Here is a 15693-nt window from a genome sequence, read left to right on the forward strand (position 1 = left end):
AGGGAGCTTTGAGACTTCTTTAGGCTTGGGATACATGGTCTTAGAAGTGTATCCTGCTCAGACACTATGTCCAGTCTGTTCTATGGCAAATATTTAACTAGAGGCCCTGGAACACCTCCCCCAGGGCAGTGGTCATGACCCCAAGCTGCTGGAGTTCAGGGAGCATAGGAAAAGCCCTTTAAGATGTTGCACGTGAGTTTTCAGTAGTCCTGTGTAGAGCTGGGGCTTGGACACAATGATCCTTGTGAGTTCCTTCCAACCTGGGAGTCATATAATCCCATACAACAAAGATGGATCAAGTACCCACCAATAAATTAATAAATAAATAAATTCATTAATAAAAGAGACAGATAGAGGGAGAGAGAGTTTAAGGCTGGACACTTATTGGAAGCTTATTTTCATATAAATCGTGTTCTATGGGACATCCCTAGCCTAGCTTTCTTTTGTTATTCATGTTCACTTCCTCTTATTTACATAAACTAAAGATTTTGTTTGTCTGTTTCCTGAGGCTTTTACTACCTTGGTAGATGTATTCTCTTGCGATCTCAGTTTTGTCTTTGTTTATTTCAGTCTATTGCACACAGACAGCAATATGCCCTGTATAGCGCAAGGAGAAAAGAACTTGCTTGTCATGCCTGTTTGTTTACACAAGTTGCTTCTTTTACCAGCTCACAAAGATTTGCTGTTTTTTAAGTGGGTTGAGTAGATGTAGCTCTCTCACATATTGTGAAGGCAATAATTAGTAACGAAGGTACACTGTACCTTCAGTATAACAGTCCTGTGAATCTGCTTCTTGAAAGCTAACCAAAATGAGACTTGGATTCTTTATAAAAGGTTAATGTTATTGCTTGCTGCATCTTCCCCCTTGAGCTTCCTTTATCATTCAGCCAGGCAGCAGATGAATTCTCTCTAAATGTAAAATCTGATGACATTTTTTTCCATAAATCAGGACACTACCTAGGGATTTACTCCAGGGCAGTAGCTCTCAGATCAGAGTTTACAAAAAGATTTCATTCAAAAAGTTTCCAGCAGAAGCTGTCTCTGTCCCCAAAATCTTCCAGTTGCTGGAAGGCAGTACCAGTGAAATGCTGCATATGACAGTTCTCCACAGCTGTTTTAGGGTGAGAAATAAGAACAGATGGAGCAGCTGTGTCAGAAACAATCTCCAGGGTGGAAAACTCATGTTTACTTAGTATGATCTCATGAACTGGATGTGGTGTCTGTGGCAGATTTTTCTCTCCTGTATAAGCAGAATCAAGCAGTGCACAACAAATGTGTAATTTTCCAGAGGAACTTCTCAAGTACCAATCAAATAATTTGCAACTAGAGCAATAGATTCAAATTATATATTGATATCAGCTTTAGGTGGATACCTAGTATACATTGTCTAGAGAAATATATGGATGTGTACAGATGTTCTCAATTAACTTGAGGTATCAGGTTATTGTGACTGCATCCATCCCAACTAAAGAAAAGTGGAACCAATTAAACAGTTAATTGAAACACAAAAACTTTACAAGATATTCTTGCCTTCCAAAACATATTTGATAAATAAGAGAAAACGGACAATGTTCTTCTATTTCAGATCTTAAATATTATTGTTCTGAATATGTATCCTTTAAAAATTGATTCAGCAAAGATGACAAGCACAGGTAGGTGTTTGATATTGCATAACCCACATGAGGAGGATTATGTTTGCAGTATCATAGGTCTCATCCATAGAATTACAGAATCATTTAGGTTGGAAAAGACTCTAAGGTTATCTTGTAAAACCATCCCAGAGCAGAGGACCCAGGATGAGGAATGAAGTGGAATGACAATATGCAGAAGTCAATGAACTCGAGTATATTCTCAAAAATTACAAAGCTACAGAAAGATCTGCTAGTATTCCATCATAGTTTTCATCCTAACTGATAGAAAAGATGCTGTGCAAACTGTATCAGCCCAACAGAGCAAAGCTGATTTCCCACTCCTTTCTGGGTTACACATAATGGAAGATTTGAAGAGAACCAGAGATGCAACCAAGCAGCAAAATAACATAAAAAACAATATATAAAATAAAATATTTAAATAAATGTTGTTCTCTTTACCTGGACTGTTGTCCCATGGCTTGAGAAGATTTGGATTTTATTTTTGCAGTTTATTGATATCAACTAAATGCATCACTGTGAAAGAGCTAACTTGCAGTCAGTTATTTCAGGTATTTTATTTCATGCAGGGTAGGTAAATTTACTTCATGGCCACAGCCAATCAATACTGTATGATAAAATAAAGCTGATATGAATGATAAGTTTAAATACTACAGCTAAAGCAAAACTGAAGCCAGAAATAAGAGAAGAATATTTTAAGTGTGAGAGAAAAACTTCTCTCTCAAATAAAGCATGCTAATGGTAAGCCAGAATGAGAAGGAGTCAATATGGATTCTAGAGATCCACTCTAGGAGTATTTTCTTGTTGCTTAAAGTGCATATTGCAAGAAAAACTGAAGTGCTTGCAAAGCTGCTCCAGCAGTTTTCTGGTTTTGCAGTCATGTAAATTTGACATTAACCATAATTGGCAGTGATTTTACTTACGATGTGTGTTGGCATGGCTCAAGAACTGAATCCTGCTGAGGGGGAGAGGGAGCCTCAGTTAGAGTTGAATAACCAGCCCTAATGCCCTGGTTGTGAGAGGCTGTACAAGAGGTTATGGTGCATTGCACCTACTCTGTCTTTCAAAATGAATGCTCAGATGAGCACACGTATTCTGCTATTCAGTTTTTATGAAGTTATATGAAGCCATACTGAGAGTCAAATAATATCACAGATATCATAACTAGAAAGCAAGTAGAGGGGTTAGCTCTACCAAAGTAAATAAAAGGAAGTTATACCTGTAGTTATATAGCATTTTTTAGTTTTAACTTGTACAATAATAAAAAATATCCTCTTCTAGTTACGTTTACTGGTTTTCAAGCAGATAAATTCAAAGAACATGAATAAGAAGAGGGATCTAGGGCCACAAAAATAAGTATGTCAACTCCCTAAATAAAAAAAGAAATTACCATCAAAGAGCTAGAAGAAAAAGATGTAGCAGAATGAGCATTGCCTAGAATATCACTGAAAGCACAAGCAAAATAAATGGGATATGCTCTAAGTGGAAAGCAATTATCACTGATTTTATGTCTCAATTATCTCAGACTCATTTGCTCCTTTAAGCTTTTAAACATATTAGGTGGAAGCCCTTTGGGATTTTATGCATCTTGAGATGAACTAGTATCTGAAACCAGCCTTTCTCTTCAGAATCCGTAACACAAAAAAAAGTCAAAAACCTGAGAAGCGAAAATTGTTGTTCTTAAAGGAATTGGTCAAAGAACATATCTCATCACTTAGGAAAATAAGTAACGTGGAAATTAAATAAATAACAGCATGTAGAAGTTAAAGCAGTGCTCCAGGTTCAAACTTAATCACCTTCTGCATATGCTGCAAATGACATTTATTTAGAGGCTGGTAGAATGGTACTGAGGCAGTGACTAAGAACACAGACAGCTTGCAGAAGTGTTAATGTCAACAGCTTAATTGATCCACCCTTGTGATTCCTGTTACGAGAGCCAAATAAGCCAAACCTGTGAATGATATCAAACTATACACAGAGCTTTTGTGCTGTTTGTCCTTGTTTGTAGAAGGGGGAAATGCATCTCTGTGAAGACTATTTAGAGTTTATGTTAGGACTAACCTGGGGCACAAGGGTATCTTTTTTTCTCATTTTCTGTAGTAGAAGTGAATAATAAAAACAAAACCCTTTCTCTTGATGTTATATCCTGTGTTTTCCCTGTTGCCTTGAGAAGAACAGTAGCTTCTTTGGAAATTCAGAAATGAATTTCTAAAGTTCATTGCAATGCAAATGCAATGTAATGCATTGTAAACGCAAAGTTTAAAACAATGCAAAAAGTGCATCCATCTGAGAAAAGAAGATTCTTTGACTTTGGAAGTGAAAGTAAACAAAGAGAAGAAAAACAATTATTTTTGATTCCAGTGACATACTACAGTAAAATATCATCCTTTGGAAATGGGTTTGTTGAATAAGACATTTGGTCCAAATAAAGATCAAAGCTTTGAGTCCTTGCAATAATTCTACTAAATGGAAGCAAGCAGAAACCCGGTTCCTACCTCAAATGAAACTGAAAAATTTTAGAGGAAATGTTTAATTCTTCTGGTTTGGAAATAAATTAATATGTTCTCACTATATCTTTCTTTATCCCACCAAAATGGATAACTGAATGTGAAATGATTACTAATAGGGTTGCAAGAGAAGGGCTTTCTAGATTGAGTGTTATTTTAGAGTCTAGACAAGTGGAACATTTTGTCCAGGATGTACATTAGGACCTACTTGGTTTATTCTTTGTGAAAGCTAGTATGACTTGACTTCTCTTTTTTACTTTTTTTTAGTGAAATTGTGAAAGGTTTAATCTGTTTATAATGTATGAATCATATCTCAAAGTGATTTAAAAATAGCCTTTGATGTTTGTGCTATGTTGAGTTGCTCAAGCATGTGCAGCGAATAGCAGTGAGGCTGGTGAAGGGACTAGAAAACAAGACCTATGAGGAAAGGCTAGGGAAACTAAGTTTGTTTAGTCTGGGAGGCTGAGAATACACATTTTTTTCTCCTTAGAACTACAGAAAGGAGGTTGCAAGGAGAAGTTAATCTCTGATCTCAGGTGACACACGATAGGGTGAGAAGAAATCATCCCAAGATACCCCAGTGGAAGTTTAGATTGATGTTAGGAAGAGTCGAAGATCGGTCTAATATCAGAATGGGCTGCCCAGGGAAGCAGTGGAGTCCCCATCCTTGTAGGTGTCTAAGAGAAGTTTGGACACAGCACTAAGAGATATGGTTAGTGGTGAAACTCAGTAGATGAGGCTGATGGTTGGCTTAATGATTTTGAAAGGGAATTCTTTCCAACTCAGGTTATTTTGTGTCTCTACAAATTTTTTACGTGATAGCAGAACCTGAAGTGAGTATAGGTCCAGTCCAAATATTTCTGTTGGCAAGTCTATTTTTCAAAATTGTTTTGTGCTCTGGTCTACATATAGAAAGATATTCACAACACTTACTTATGTCTTAAAGTTATATGTGTCTTAAATGCAGTTGTGCTCACACAGTACAGAACTGCTTCATTCAGAAATGTAAAGTAAAAGTGCCATTTTTACAGAGTTCGGAAAGATTCAGTATTAGGAGAAAACTAAGGGTAGGAGAGGAAATATGTTATAAACTATCAGTAATAAGAAATAAAATTGCCTAAAACATTCGGTTCAAAGTATTTTCTATGTCTTATGTTTCCAGGAACCTAAAAAGGAAAATACCTAATTTAAAAAACCCAAAACATTAACAGAAGACAAAATAAGTAAAGATCTGCTTTTAGATATAAGTATAGTGGAAATAAAAATATGCTTGAAATCATGATTTGAAATCATGATTTGATTCCCAGCACTGCAATCTAATCCATGTACTTATTTGTCCTTATTTGACAAATTCAAGGCAATATTAAGCAACATGAAGCAATACTTCAATTAGCCTTTATAGTGTCAATAGCCCTGATGTGCCACTTTTATCTAATGTGTCACCATCTTAAGTTAACTGAAATTACTCAGCAGCATAGTGAGACAAACAAAGGATGAGAGAAATTTTTAAAAGGTACAATGGATTTATGCATTTACAGTCTATTTAATGTTAGGGGATTAAATACACATCTACATATAGAAGAGCAATCTAAGACAATAAAAGCCACGAAAATAGTTTGTCAGTTGTTTTATTAAGAGAGAGAAATATGGACAAAATGTGCAAGTGGTTCTATTTGTTCTATAAAGTATCCCCAAGGAACAGATTGTAATATCTACCCATCCACCTGCATGAAGATAAACATCCAGGAAACAAAAAGCAGTTTGTAATTAAGTGATATTAAACCTGGATAATGAAACACCTTGCTTCGTTTTGCAAACTTTTAATGCAACATCTATTTTGGGCAGAAATATTTCTTTACATTTTTCTTCATGGCTAAAATCTACCGTATTTTATGTATCCTCTATTTCATTCAGATATATCTATTCTTCTAGTTTTCCACAATAAAGTTGTATTGGGGTAAAAAAAGCTCACTGTAGTTATCTGGGAACGTATAGTGTGGAAAGATCATTGGATCTACTAGTGACTCTATAATGACAGGAAGATTGATGCATGAGTAGAATCTACCAGTCTCACCAGCCAATGTTATGGAGTCTTGAATGTCTTCTAGAAATTTCATCCATCTGACCATGTTTCCTCAGCCACCTCTTAGAGGGAGAAGGAGTAAGAAAGACTCAAGTCATATGTCACTGATTGAAATTCTATTTTCAGTGCTGAGAAGATGTCTCGGTATCAGATAATTAAAGCTGGAGAAAAGACTACTTCTATTTTTATCTTGAGCTCCTACTGCTAGAACAGTCAGTTCCCTTGTCAAACATTTCAGTGACGAAGAATAGGAAAGGTGATTTTATTCATCCCTTTGCTATAAGAAGCACTTATATAATCTTAAGGGACTTGGTCCCAGATCAAGTTCTACCCGAAAAATGTAAGATTTCTTTCTCAGCCCTGTTTTCTTCCCTTCACATTTTGCCTGAAAGCCTGAGTGACTTTGTTCCTTCTGAATTCTGTGCTTACCTGAGAACTGAGAGCCTCCTGATCTACAGTGATAATCTCTACCATCCTTATTTCTCTCTTGATCTCTGGAGGTTTAGTCTGTTATAGCACAGTGCTTCATAGTCATGAGTTAAGCACCTTAGTACTTTACAACCTCCAAACTGTACAGTTTTCCAAGGTTCTTCCTACATTTTTTTTCCTTTACAATTGGCTGAAATTCATTTCTCAACATTCTTTTCTTCCCAGTACTACCATCTCGTGCCTGATTCTTTAAAGCTACAACAGCAGGTCTGTTTTAATTCCATTTTCTTCTATGTCCACCGTGAAACTTTGAAGGCGTAAGTGTGGAGAATGCAAATAACTGGCCATGATAGTGGAGCCCATGAATTACATTACACTGGCTGTCCTCTGTCTCTCAGGATTGGAGACTGTTCATCTTGTGCTACTTGTGACTTGTTTGATTGATGACACTGGGAACAGATAGGCTGACTATGGACTGCATCTCAGCAACACGGTGTGGATGTTGTGAGGACTTTTCTTGGTTGACATGGCAGGACAGTAGTTAAACTCTGCTTTTATTTGGAAGGTCCCAGTCTTTAAGTAAGAATTGAGGGACTTTGTGCCATACCTTTTGCCAAAAGAATGCAACAGAAGCACGTTGCTATCATCAACTGCTGACATTATAAATATTGGACTCCACCAATGTGAAAGCAATGCTGCCATTGTCCCTTCAAGTTCTTCATTATTTTAGCATTGTTTGTTCTCGTGTTTGTATTCTTCCTATTTCATGATATAGCTGTTCATTTTTGCAAGTGGAAATTCCTAGACTTACTAGTTGCACGACTTGACCAGTGTTATCTGAGAAGCTGGAGAACAATCCATGCATTTTGAACTGGATCTCTTAAATCTCTTCTAATCTGTTTAGTTAAGACACTGGTCTTAACCTAAAAATACCCGGCCAAAAAAAATCCTTGGAGTCACTCACTGAAAGACAGAAATTACAATTGCAGTAACATTTTCCTTCATCAGGTTTTTTCCTGTCAATTCCCTTTCTTCTGTTCTAACTTTTATTTATTTTAAAAACTACTTATTAACATTGCTTCTGTCTATTTTAAGCAACATCTTGCATACCAACAGTGTGGTTGCTGAGGTCAGCAGAGAAAGCTTTCCAAGGCAACGTGGTGAACTGTAATGAGATCATCAGAGACAGTCTAATCTTCACTGCTACTGTATTGCATGCTTCCTCAAACCTAAACTTGTATTATCAGTCTGTAATACATTTAGGCAGGGATCATTTTGAACATTTAGAGGAATTAGTCTTCAGGAATCTGATAAAGATATATAATCAAAGCAGTAGGAGTTGGACTGATGACCCTTGTGGCTCTCTTCTAGCTCAGGATGTTCTCTGAATATGTACATTACTGCATGTGTGGATATAGTCTAATCAGGTTTGAGATAAGGACAGATATATAACAAGCATCTTCATGGCCTCGAGGATCTGCAGGTCTCGTTAACAACAGAGTGCCTTTAAGGAGGAAAAAAGATAATAATTTTGTTCATTTAATATGCCCAGCACATTTTTTCACAAATAGACTCAGATAAGGATACCATTTGTTTATATGTGAAGAATGAAAAAGATAAAAACGAAATGCTGAACAGATACTGACTTGAAGAGACACGTTCCTGAAAGCAGAACAACTGGACAGTATCAACAGTAAATAGACACATGAAAATCAAGCAAAAACAGAACAAAAGAAGGGGCAGAAATTAGACATCACACATTTTGTATCATCATCATTAAACAGGGAATTAAGGAACTGGATTAATTAAACAGATATTATTAGCCCACAGAGTTGTTGTTTCCAGTTTACAGATAGACAAACTGAGACACAAGGCAGTGTCACCAATGAGAGCCTCACTGAAGTCATGGAGGTGTTTGTCCTCTTTCTCCTTCTCCTTTCTCCTGCGGAGATATGCTTCTTTGGGACTTTTATCATTGCAGAAGCCAGCTTCTCCACACTCCTCCAGACTTGCGCCCTGGATGTTGCAAATTAGTGATTGATGCATGTCAAGTAAGAGAAAAGAGGAGAAGAGAGGATGAGGGACTCTTCGTATTCTTCATCCTGCTGTGTTTTTTCATCCCCATCCCAACAGGCAGACATTCCTTTGGAGAAAGGACTTTTCATCTTTTGCTGAGCAGTGAATGACACAGAGACAAGTTCTCATTACATGGCCCCAGGGCACTGAGAAATACGTGATATGAAAACAGCAAATTGAGCCAGTTGGGCACAAAAGTCAAGATCTCCTAAGTCTGACATTCCGGAAGAGGGACATGGAGACACATAAGTAGAAAGTCTCCAATGCAGTTGTCGGGAATATCATAAAATCATCTAGTCTGCCAAAAATAAAACCTGATAAATATCTAACAGGACAGCTGCAATCTGAAGATCTACTTCACTTTCTTTGTGTATTTTTGCAAATTTTGCCAATGGGTATTATTTCAGACTATGATACTTCACCTGTGTTAAGGTCACCTGTCATCTTACCTCTATGTAAACTCCTGGAGAGATTTTCTTCCAGACACTGCCATTATTTATTTGTAAATATTCCCTTTTCTCTTTTTTAGGAATCTTAAGAAGGTTTCTATATTTTCATATCTACACAGGATAGATTTTAGATGCTACACCTTCAAGGATGTGTAAATTTCTGTGAGTTCAAGTGTTCCTTTAAAACCTATTTTTATTGCACTTTCTAAGTTCTTCCGTTTTTTTGTCAGTGCCTTTGGGAGTGAAATAAGAAATGAACTGATTAACTGAAATATGATTATTCATTGATATCTTATAACTGTACTATCATTTATTTATTTATTCATTTATTCATTTACTCATTTATTTTAGTAAATAAATAGAGACTTAGAACTGCTTGCCTTTCCTTCATTCATGGTTTTTGTTTAATTACTTTGGCATTTGTTATTGTTTTGTGTCATTAGTCATCCTGTAACAATCCCAGGTAAAGTTTCAGTTACTTTTTTTATAGGAGATATTCCGATAATTTAAAAGGCGCCCATCACTAGCTGGAACTAGACCTTCTATAATTTTCTAAGTCCATGTTACAACTCCCAAAATTATCTCTTAATTTAACTGCAGTATGTTGGACTTTGAATCTTCTTGAAGGAAAGGAATGGATCAAAACTCTCTTTTGAATTTTTTGTTAAAAGCAAAAACCTAAAAGTAAACCCAAACCTCAATATCTGGACAGTTGCTGGAAATAAGAAAAATAATCTGTGAGATAAGCAAGTATAACAAGAATGCCTTATCATCAGATATACTTTTTTTTTTTCCTGTATAACAACCCTTTTTCTTTCATCAGTACTCCCTCAGGAATGTTTTGGTCTTCAGTGAGTGTAGTGGTTTTATAGCTGTCTTTACCAGAGCAAAAAGAACATTTCCAAGGACTTCACATATATCTGGCTGGTCTATCAGCCAGTCATTCTCTACTCTTCTGTAAATAAATATTCCTTCTCTCTACCTGCCGTAACAGTCATATCACCAGTTCTGATTCCATGATTAAACATAAAAAGCAGTTATTGAAGTGCGGTTGAAAACAGAGATATCTCATCCTTGTACATCCCCAGATAATTCCATTACAGCTCAGCAGTTTGAGTAAATGAAACATAACAGCATTAAGTAAATATTAATGAGTAACACCACTGGATGGTGAAGTCATGCTCCATATAGCTTAACGAATCTGCATAAAATGGAGCGGTGGAAAAGGGGAAGGATGTAATTTTTGTTTCTGGATTATAACTGATTTTAAAAATACAATATGCATCTTTAAGAAAAGCTGCTGTATTAACATGCGTTATGTTTGCCACAAGCTGAAAAAAAAAAAAAAATTCACTGAAAAAATTACACTGAAAGTTTAAGTGGAACGAAAAGGTCTGATGTAACAGATTAAGTACAATATTTTCCATCATATCACAGATCTTTGTGCTCATCTATGAGCTTCATATGAGCTGTAGTCCTGCTCAATCATTCTCCATTCAAGACATTACTTGTCCATACTGCTGCTCTATGAATCACTCTCTTCAATGAATTCTCCCAAAATATTTGTGGTACATTTGAAGAGACACAATATTCCCAATGGAAAATTTGGTCAAAAATCACTCTTACTCTTTCCAAAAGCAAATTTCCATTAGGTTGTAATGACTGCAACAGATCAGAGCCCTCCATAAGATTAAAGAAAGTGTTGGGCCAATGATGATTTTTGCCATGGTGATAACATGGTGATAACAAAGGATGTACTCCATGTCTGAGGGACCCTCCAGTGTGAAGTCTTAAGAAACGCCTCAATTTTTATATAAAATACTTGGATTTCTGTTAATTCATGACACGTCTTTCAGGGGCAGGTGACAGTGGGTAGGAAAAAGAGGTGGAAGGAGGGTGGTGAAGTCAGAAGACAGGCAGATAGTGAGGAAGACAGCATAATACTGACTTGGCAGCAGGGAGTTAGTGAATTGAAAGCATGGATTGATTAATGGCATTGACAACAGAGACAAACAGCTTACAGGCTAAATCCTCAGCTCTGTGCATTTCACTGTTCCTGTGCTGCATGGCACAGAGCTGTCACTTCTGCCTTGTGGCTAACTGCCTACTTCCTCAGCTGAAGTGATGAGCATTTGTGAGCACAGATGAGAGAGCAGCATTCTCTGGAGGCAGCTTGGGTGGATGGTCTATCTTTCCCCTAGCACTTTGTTTGAAACAGTGGTAGAAGGAGCGAAGTGAAGGTAATGATAAGGAAGATCACACAGGAGCTTTCAACATTTCTCTGGTCCAGAACTCAATCTACTTCTCTCGTGTTTTGGCTTTTTTCTTAATGAGGATGTATAGACATGATCTATACGTGGGTTTGGAGGGCAAGATACAGGAGGAATGATTGAGGTCCCTTGGTTTGTTTAACCCAGAGCTGATGAGGCTAAGGGGAGGCCTCATGAAGGCCCACAGCTCCTCACAGGGAGCAGAGGAGCAGCGCTGAACTCTGCTCTCTCATACACCTTGACCCTCATGAAGATGCCTAGAAGCCAAGAAGACAAAAACCTTAAAAGTCACCAGTGCAATACAGCTATAGGACAGTGAAACGATGAAAAATGGATTTTCAGACTGTCAGGGTCACATTTTTCAAATATGGGGCTGTTAAATTTTAAGATGATGAAAAGAGCAACAGAATACACTGGTCCTTTCCAGGACCACGGGCCATAGACAGCCACTGAAGTAATATTTCTGTACCAAAATGTATGCTAACCACTAACTTATATCTGCTTGCATCAGATATATCCATGTCAATATTTATATCCATAATTGAATTAAATAAGTAGTTATAAATATTCTATCTGTGTAATATACAATGTAATGCAGAGGGTATAAGTTATTTATACATAATTCAGTTGTCAAAATTAATAATATATATATATGAGAATATAAAGATTTTTCTTAAGGTGTTGTACCCTCAATACATTTCATTTATGTTAAATTTAACAATAGTACATTTTTCAGTCTAAAAAGCAATTCTACTAGTATTGAATCAGGAACTACATGTCATAAAATAGTTATTGTAGCTATAACATAATGTTGATTACATTTATGGTACTATGTCTCACAAAAAAACCCACGTAGTTAGTTAAAACCAATTCAGGATAACATGTAGAGATGAGAATAATCACTGAAAATCAGTAGAATTATTTTAAAGCCTTGAGCATGTGCATTCCAGGTCAGGGATAGTGTTACCTTCCTCTTAAAACATCAATTGCCTTCTTGCTGTTACTGCTTGGCAAAATGTCTATACAGAGATACAGAGGTTTCCAGAATACATTCTACTACATCTTTTCTTGTGATGGAAATGTAGAAGTTACTAATGTAGGTTGTCCTATTTATTTCCATGGAAACTGGAACATATGAAAGAGCACAATAACACTTTCTGATACAGGAAATTCTTGGCTACAAAACACTATTTTTCAGCATAGTCACCACAATTAGCATTTTTCCAGCAGTGAACAAGAGTGGCGCCATTAATGCTCATAAATTCTGCACCAGTGGAGGTGACCACTGTCACCACTGCTGAAACACACCACCCATGGCTGCCAGTGCTCACATCCCTGTTTGGTCTCCATAAACACCCAGCAATCATTGATGGTACTAATGGATGCCATGTTTTGTGCATGATGTTACATCACCTTCCTATGAGATGTCATTTTGTCAGACTTGTTTTCTGTGTTACCTGTGTGTAAGAAATGTAACAGAATATTGATGAGAAGATTCAGCCTCTGCTGCCATACCACCAACACTGTAGTGCTTCTGACACGTGGCCAACATAAATGGAGGCATTACTTTCAGAGCAGCCCTTGGGGTTTGCAAGGCTATATTAAATGGGAAATCTCACTTTCAGAGAACTTAATTTAACTTGAATTAAACTTTGGAACATGCTGCTCAGTAATCAGTTAAAAAACAAAACAAAACAAAAAAAATATATATTTTATACTGACTTTTATTTAAGGAAACATTTTTTTACAGTGCCCCTTAGTAAATCAGTTTTATTTACATATCTAGAGTTCAGTTTTCCCATACCTTAGCCTATGTTTGCTAGTACCTTCTGAGTTTATTGGAACTACATGTTTCAATTGGCATGAATGAAAAGTGGGGATTTTAGCAATAAATATTTTATGTAAGGAAAAATAAGAAAAAAAAAAACGATCTTACTCTCTTTTGTCCCTTTTTGGAACTACTTGTGATTTTCTTTTATGTTTGGGAGTCTTAGACCTGAAATATTAAAAGGTCTAGTCAAACAGCTACAAGAAAAAGGACAACAGTGCAAGATGAATACCAAAACAGAGCAAAAATGTTTTAATATTGAGAACACTATAAAAATGCAATTAGGCTCACAGTAAAAAATATATAAACATATTTCTGTATATTCTAAATATTTAAAATTTCTATAAATATTCATTATATATCCATCATCCATACATATTTAAAACCCAGAGTCTCTGCTTTCATTAAGTGAGTGCTACTGGAGATAAAAGTATGTTTAAAAGAAATGGAACAACTATTGTTGGACCAGCTGTATCGATAAATCACAATCAGGCAGGAGATTAGGTTCCAAAAATGGAAACAAATGCATGTTCACACTGGAGTTCCAGCAGGGAAAGCAAACAAGCTGGAGAACAGAGGTTTGAAATATGCTGCTTTGCTGCTATATAGCACTGAAAACAGAATATTGCAAAATGACAGATTTACTTCAAGCTGTTTTGGACTTAGATGTTTTCTAAAACAAAAACGGAAGAGCATTAGTTTAAAATAATTAGTCCTTTAAATTACAGCAGTAGTATAAGACTCCAAGCCAATGCTCAGTAAATCTTTTTTGAGTGCCATTTTATCTCAGTGTATTCTCAGTTTGGAAGAGGTGAGTTCCTGAGCCAGAATGTCTTTCTGAGTAGTAACCACTTTGCAAACCTTGCACCATTATTACAGTACTAATTAACAGTATTACATTTGTTCATAGAAAGAAAACAGAGCCTGGTTACAACTAGCAGTGTGGCTTGTAGGCATGGTGGAACCACAGATGTTTTATGATGGGATTGTTTCCTCAGCCATTTCTTTGCCAGTGGTCCTACTACCCTTGAGCTCCTCCCTCATGGTGGTTCTCTGTGCTAAATTTCACTGTGGCTTATTTCATTGGATGCCTAAAATTTGAGTTTGTACACCAAACTATGGTCATGATTGCACAGAAACAGACACTTTCCCAAAGAAGATTGAAAAACCCTCTACAATAAAGACAAAAAAGGCTCAGTAAAGTAACTGAGATAGATAGAGAAAGTAGTCTGTTTAAAACCTCTTTCTGGGTCAGACTGAAACACTGTGGAGTGCCCTATTTGTTTTCTAGTGATATCCAACAGTAAATGCTTATGTAGAAACGTATAAATACAGCTTATATATATTATATTATTAAGTTAATACATATTCATTGCAGTTTCTGGATGGGTACAGCTAGGATTACTTTAGCTGTAAAATTTTGATGTCCAAGTTTTCTTAAATCTAAGCCTAATTAATTTGATGAGGAGGGAATCCTTCCAGCACTCCAAGACTTCTGGGACCACTGGTAGGAAGAGACATACAAAGCAACGAAGAAATGTGGGAAGTTCCAGAGAAGTAAATGAGGATGAAGAAAAAACTCGTTTGGAAAAGCAATGCTAAAATTCACTCAGAATTCAGATTTATTAAGATACAGTGAAATATTGTAAGAACATTAAAAATAAAGAGCACTTTTCATCAGTGCAGTCCTCATTCAGAACTTGCGAATGGAATGGACTGACATTTTTTTTTCAGCTGTTTCCAGCATCTATTGACTCTACAGAGCCATTAACACTACTGATGTTAATTAATGAGCCAATTTCACGTATGTCTATTAACAGACTTTGGCTTAATTTGGGTATTCTGTAATCTAAATCTTCACCAAAAAAAAAAAAAAAAGAGAGAGAGAGACATGCCCGGAATTCATAATACTTACTGGCATTTATTTAGCCAGAGTAGTCTGGATTTTTCTCTTATCAGAATATTTAGAAAACTTGATAGTGCAAAAGGTTTGTGGTAAGTACATTAGAAGATGTGACAGCAGAAACTGTATTATGAATATCATATTTCCAACTCAGGCCATTCTATGATTCAGCGATTTGGTATGTGATAATTCAGTAAATAAATTAAGGAATATAATCAAGAAAAGTTCACTGTAAGAAAAAGAATGACATGCAGAAAAAGTTATTAAAGAACCACAGACTACATCTGATTTCTCTGCAAAAGAAAGAATCAAACATCCAACTCAGAAATGTTATTTTGAAGGAGGAATTAAAGCTCCACTCTCCAAATCAAATGCAAATAATTCCACTGAGATTTGTGATTTCATGTCATAAATTCACTGAATCATAGAATTCCTCAGGTTGGAAAAGACCTTAAGAAAGATCACTGAGTCCAACCATGACCTAACCATACTACCCTAA

The sequence above is a fragment of the Coturnix japonica genome, chromosome 2, assembly GCF_001577835.2.
Source record: "Coturnix japonica isolate 7356 chromosome 2, Coturnix japonica 2.1, whole genome shotgun sequence".
NCBI lineage: Eukaryota > Metazoa > Chordata > Aves > Galliformes > Phasianidae > Coturnix > Coturnix japonica.